This window comes from Drosophila takahashii, chromosome 4 (assembly GCF_030179915.1).
Source record: "Drosophila takahashii strain IR98-3 E-12201 chromosome 4, DtakHiC1v2, whole genome shotgun sequence".
In the NCBI taxonomy this organism is placed as follows: Eukaryota; Metazoa; Arthropoda; class Insecta; order Diptera; family Drosophilidae; genus Drosophila; species Drosophila takahashii.
Genome location: NC_091682.1, coordinates 765,160 through 771,032, shown reverse-complemented (window position 1 = coordinate 771,032; position 5,873 = coordinate 765,160). Strand labels below are relative to the sequence as shown.

Genomic DNA, 5,873 nt, shown 5'->3' with positions numbered 1-5,873 from the left:
ATTCACGAAGTGCTACTCCGACAGGTACGGGAAGTGTATCCGTCACCCCTTCGAATAAGGCTCGTTGGAAGTCGAGCTCCTCGTCCCCAGTTTCCTCCGGCAGTTCGACGATCCTGGCTAGGGTGCGACGAGAGGTCCGGGTGCGCCGGCGGTGGCTGCGGTGTGACGGGTCGCGGTGGCGTCCAGGCATGTTGGCTTAAAATGCTGTTAAAAGTATTACTTTAACTTATGAACCTACCTAGCTAATCTTGGGAGTGCGGTGTAAAACAGTTTGCAGATCTTACAAGTTAAAGTTACAAGTTTACTAGATAACTACCCTCCCCAAAACCTGGTTTACTTGATGGTGTCTTGGGCGTCTTCGAGTTCGCTGTCGATGTCATCCTCGTGGAAAACCTTGAGGTCGGCCAGGCCGGCTGTTCGCCTGCGCTTGGTCTTCGGGTCTTGGAGACGGATGATGTTTTGCGCTATGAACTTTACGACTTTAAATGGTCCGTCGAAACGTGGGGCCAACTTGGCCGCAAATCCATCTGCAGCCTTGGAGAGGTGATGCTGCTTTAGGAGGACCAGATCGCCTATTGCTGGTCGCCAGGCGCGCCTTCGTAGGTTGTAATGTTTGCCCTGGTTCTCGCTGGCCTGTTTTGTGTGTTCCAGAGCTGCTTTAAGAATCTCCTGGAGATGTGTAGCCTTGTCGGCGGGTGTCACGGGTTCTCGACCCAAATGTGGAGTGACTTCGTGGTAAAGTGAGCCCGGCAACCTTGGCTCCCGACCTTGAAGTAGATAGGCGGGGCTGAATCCGGTGGTGTCCGAGGCGCTAGAGTTGATGGCGAGACTTATCTCGGGCAAGGCTGCGTCCCAGGTCTTCTGGTTCCCGTCGATATATTGCGCTATCATCGTCTTGATGGTCCTATTGGCGCGCTCTGTGGGGTTCTGCTGCGGTGAGTACGGGGCGGTGTGCTGGATAGTCATCCCCAGTTGTCTTCCAAATTCCTTGAATGCTCGGCTGGTGAACTGCGTACCGTTGTCGCATACAAACGTCTTGGGCACCCCGAATCTGGCCAGGATTCGTTCGCGGAATGACCGAGACAGAGATGCTGTAGTCGCCTTGCGAAGTGGAACGAGTTCAACCCACTTGCTAAAAGAGTCGAAAAAGACCAGCAACATCGTATTGCCGTGGGTAGATCGGGGCAAAGGTCCCACGAAGTCGGCGCACAGCGTGTCAAACGGCTCTGTTACGAGCCGGGTGAACATCTGCCCAGGGGGTTTCAGCTGGCTGGCTTTAAATTTCTGGCAAGTTTCACACCTGCGAACGTACTTGACTACGTCGCGAAAGAGGCCAGGCCAGTAGTACCTCTGCATGATTCGTCTGGCTGTTTTCCGGATCCCCATGTGGCCAGCGGCGGGTTGGTCGTGACACTCCTGCAGGATACGCGCTCGAAGGGGTTGTGGCACACACAGTTTCCAGGGAATATAGTCTTCTTCTTCTGGCCGGTTTCCGAAGCGTCGATACAGCTGGTCGTTCTCTTGGACGTACTCTGGGTAGTTGGCTGGTTCCTCGGCTATCCTCGTCAACATCTTCTTTATCCAGGTGCAATGGCGTTGTTCCGTGGTGGCTTGTTGAAGTCGTTCCAGAGGTTGCCTGGAGAGCGCGTCGGCGACAATGTTTTGGTTTCCTCGGCGATAGTGCACGTCAAAGCGGTATTGTTGGAGCTCTAAGGCCCAGCGAGCTATGCGTCCCGTAGGGTTTTCGATGGCGTTAAGCCACTTTAGCGCTAAATGATCAGTGACTACATCAAAGTGGTATCCTTCGAGGTAGCATCGGAATTTACGCACGGCCCACACGATTGCCAGGCATTCTTTTTCCGTCGTGGAATAGTTACCCTCTGCCGTTGACAGCCGTCGACTGGCGTAAGCAATGACACGCTCCCGGCCTTCGATCTGCTGCGTCAACACCGCTCCGAGTCCAAAGTCGCTTGCGTCGGTCTGCACTGTGAACTTTTCCTCGAAATTCGGGCAAGCTAGAACGGGTGCTTCTGATAGCCTGGACTTCAGTTCTTCGAATGCTTTCTGTTGGGCGGTGTCCCACGTCCATTTTTGGTTCTTTTTGATTAATTTGGTCATCGGTTGTACAATGTTTGTGAAGTTTGGTACAAACCGACGGTACCACGATGCAATGCCAAGACACCTTCTTAGCTCCTTGATTGACGACGGTGGCTTAAGTTCTTGGATAGCGGCTATCTTATCTGGGTCTGTGTGAATGCCCTCCTCACTGATCTGGTGTCCGAGGTACACGATGCTCCGCTGGAAGAATTTGCATTTGTCCCGGTTGAGCTTTAGATTAGCTGTGCGCAGTCGGCGAAGTACCTCACGTAGATGCTGCAAATGTTCTTCGAGGGTTTTGCTAACGATAATAATATCGTCAAGGTACGCAAAAGCATGGGGGTCCATATCTGGTCCGATGACTCCGTCCAATGCTCGCTGGAATGTTGCTGGCGCCGAATGCAGTCCGAAGGGCATGACCTTCCAGTGATACAGGCCTCGGCCGGGCACCGTAAAAGCTGTATACTCCCTACTGCCGGCCGCCATCGGAATTTGCCAATACCCGCTCTTTAAGTCCAGTGTGGATATGTATTTGGCATTCCGTAGCTTCTCTAGGATGTGGTTAATCCGAGGTAGCGGGTACGCATCGGGAATAGAGCGAGCGTTCAGCTGCCTGTAGTCTACGCACATGCGGACGTCCCCCGTCTTCTTGCCGACAAGCACGATTGGCGCACTGTGTGGACTCTTCGATGGCTCTATCCTACCGTCGCGCAGAAGCTCGTCGACCTGGTCATCAATGATCCGTTGCATCGCTGGATTTTTGGTGAAATACCGCTGCTTGATTGGGCGGTCGTCCCTCATAACGATCGTGTGCTCCGTGATATGGGACACGCCTGTAAGTCCGTTGAACAGGTCCAGCTCGTCTTCCAACTCTTTCCTGGCCGCATGCATACTCTCCTCGACAACGATGGTGGTTGCTCTTGCTGATGGTACCTCGACGGTGTTGGCCACTGCTGTTGTTCCCGGTGATAGCCTAAATGGATTCCTCTGTATAGCTCTTGCGCACGGTGGAGGAAGAATATCGCTACTCTGACTCGTGGTGGTTCTCTGGGAGGCGACGGTGTTTGTGGTTGCTGGTTCAGCTGGGTGTTCCACTGGCAGTGCTTTCGGTGGAGACACGACGAGACGTTGCTGATCTAGCCGTTCTTGTCGTCCTGGTTGTACTGGGCTTGCCGTGGTTGGCGGACTCGATGCGGTGGGCGGGGCTGGTCGCCGCTGCGCTGCTGGACCTGGACTCAATGCGGTGGGCGGGGCTGGTCGCCGCTGCGCTGCTGGACCTGGACTCAATGCGGTGGGCGGGGCTGGTCGCCGCTGCGCCGTTGGAGCTGGACTTGTTGCGGTTGGCGGGGCTGGTCGCCGCTGCGCTGCTGGACCTGGACTCGATGCGGTGGGCGGGGCTGGTCGCCGCTGCGCCGTTGGAGCTGGACTTGTTGCGGGTGGCGGGGCTGGTCGCCGCTGCGCTGCTGGACCTGGACTCGATGCGGTGGGCGGGGCTGGTCGCCGCTGCGCCGTTGGAGCTGGACTTGTTGCGGTTGGCGGGGCTGGTCGCCGCTGCGCTGCTGGACCTGGACTCGATGCGGTGGGCGGGGCTGGTCGCCGCTGCGCCGTTGGAGCTGGACTTGTTGCGGGTGGCGGGGCTGGTCGCCGCTGCGCCGTTGGAGCTGGTATAACGGGCAGTAGCGTAAGGCTCACCTGGTTTATTTCAAGGGTGGCTTTCGCTTGACTGAGAAAATCCATTCCCAGGAGTACGTCGTCAATTGTAGTGGGCAGTATCAGGACAAGCATGCCTACCTCCTGGCCTCCCAAGCCAATGGTAACACTGAGGGCCTGGGTGACCTCTCTCCTGCTGCCGTCGGCGAGGCTAAGCGGGGTGATGACCGCTCGCTGATTTTGTTCGGTCCTGACCAACCCAGCGACTCTCTCGCTGATGAAGGTGCGCGTGGCTCCGGTGTCGACGGTGGCACAGAAAACCTGACCTTCGATGGATACTGATGCCACTATCCGGCCCCTCTCACACCGGAGAGCGGGATTTATTGTTGCAGAGGGGAGGCGAGCGCTGTCTCCGCCTGTTCCCTGGGTGGGCGGAGGCGCTCTTCGTTTCCCGTCGGTTTGGCACGGCAGCAATCGATCGTTCGTGTCCCTCGGCGGCCGCAGTCCCAGCAGAACAGGACCCGTGCGTTCCTGCATTCCCTGCTAAAATGTCCAGTCTGCGCACAGTTTCCGCAGGCATTCCGGACGTCGATCCTGGGCTCATCTTCAATGCGGCGATGGGTGACTTCGGTTGATATGGGTACTAGGGCGTTGGCTGCCCATGATCCCTCAGTGCGGGGCTCTCCTGGTGCTTGGTTCGCTGGAGCTGGGTTCCTAGTAGTCGGCATTTGCGAAGTCCTCGATGTCGACATTAGCTGGGCGTACCTGCGTTGGTTTCGGTCCCGGGTTACCTCGAAGTTTGTCACTAGCTGGGTCAACTTTGTCAGAGTGTCAAACTCGTGCCGTCGCGTGAAAAGTTGATATTCTGGGAGGAGGTTTTCGTATATCCGGTTTAATTCCTGGGTCCCGTCGTAGCGGGCTCGGCGCATCATCAGGCGTAGGCTTAGAGTAAAGTCCTTGAAGCTCTCCCCTGGTCGTTGGGTCTTGGCCCGGATCTCGTCCTCCAGAGTTTGAAAATAGCGTGGCGGCAAAAAGAAATCCAGAAATTCTGACCTAAATTCCTTCCACTGGGCTTTCTGTAGTTGGCTGACTCGAAACCAGTCTCCGGCTCGGCCAACTAATATGCCAGATAGCACCCTTGGCAACTGGTCCTTCTCGATCTGGTAGGCGTCCGCTCGCTCCTCTAGTTGCTCCAGGAAATGTAGGGGGTCGCCAGTCTCGCCATTGAAGAAAACGCCCCATGTCCGTAGCTTATCCGCCAGGCCGAACTGCAGCGCTCGTTCGCTGTCTGTTCGCAGAGAGGATCCAGGCGTTCCGGTCGCGCTGCGTCCAAGTGATAAATGCCCGCTGGTCCCGGCTGAGGGAACTTGTAGCAGGAGTTTGCCAACCTGTTGCTCCATCTTCCGCTGCCTGTCATCCACGTCACAGTCCGAGTGGTTCGGGGAAGGGTCACGTGAGTGGTCACGGGATTTGGCTTTGTATGTTAGCTCCAGCTCGGCTAAGCGCTCCAACCGCTCCTTGGGCAACTCCGCCTGGTCCACGTATGCGGACATCCGTTTCCGTAGGTCCGCCAAGGTGCCTTCTGGGGTTAACCCAAACTCCTTGAAGATGTCCTCCAGTTGCTCTTTCTTGACGTCGTAGATCCACTGCTTTCCCATAGTGTGTGGGCTCAGCGTGAGGACTTTGGTGAAATCTGTGGTTTAACTTAGCGCTAAAGTTCTGGCGTGCGGCTAGTGCAAGGTGATTGAGCAAGATGTGGTGATGGGTGATGCCCTACTCAGCATGCAGTCGGACAGAAATTTTCCTAAGGTGGCTATCGAGTTTCTCTTTCCGTGACAAGGATTTCCCGGGCTCGGACAATGGTAATGTGACCCCTTCGAGCTCAAATTATCTTATTCCAACTGGAAAAATTCTTTTTTTTTCCAAAAAAAATAAAACTGGTGACGTTTTAAGTCACGAAGGATGTAATCCTCTAATTATCCTGATTCCCTGTTAGTCCCTGTTCGGGCGCCATCTGTAACGTAGTTTCCTGGCTGGGATATGGCTCAGTCCGGCCAGGGTCGCTTACAGAAAAATTTATAAGTTGGGGACTTTGGAAATTTTTGTAGAGGGTGAGCCGACTCAAA

At 55.5% G+C, this 5,873-nt stretch overlaps 1 pseudogene; it reads right to left on the bottom strand.

The window, feature by feature from the left end:
* Window positions 1–572: 572 nt before the first annotated feature.
* LOC138913724 (uncharacterized) lies at window positions 573–5,405 on the bottom strand (annotated as a pseudogene).
* Window positions 5,406–5,873: the final 468 nt, after the last annotated feature.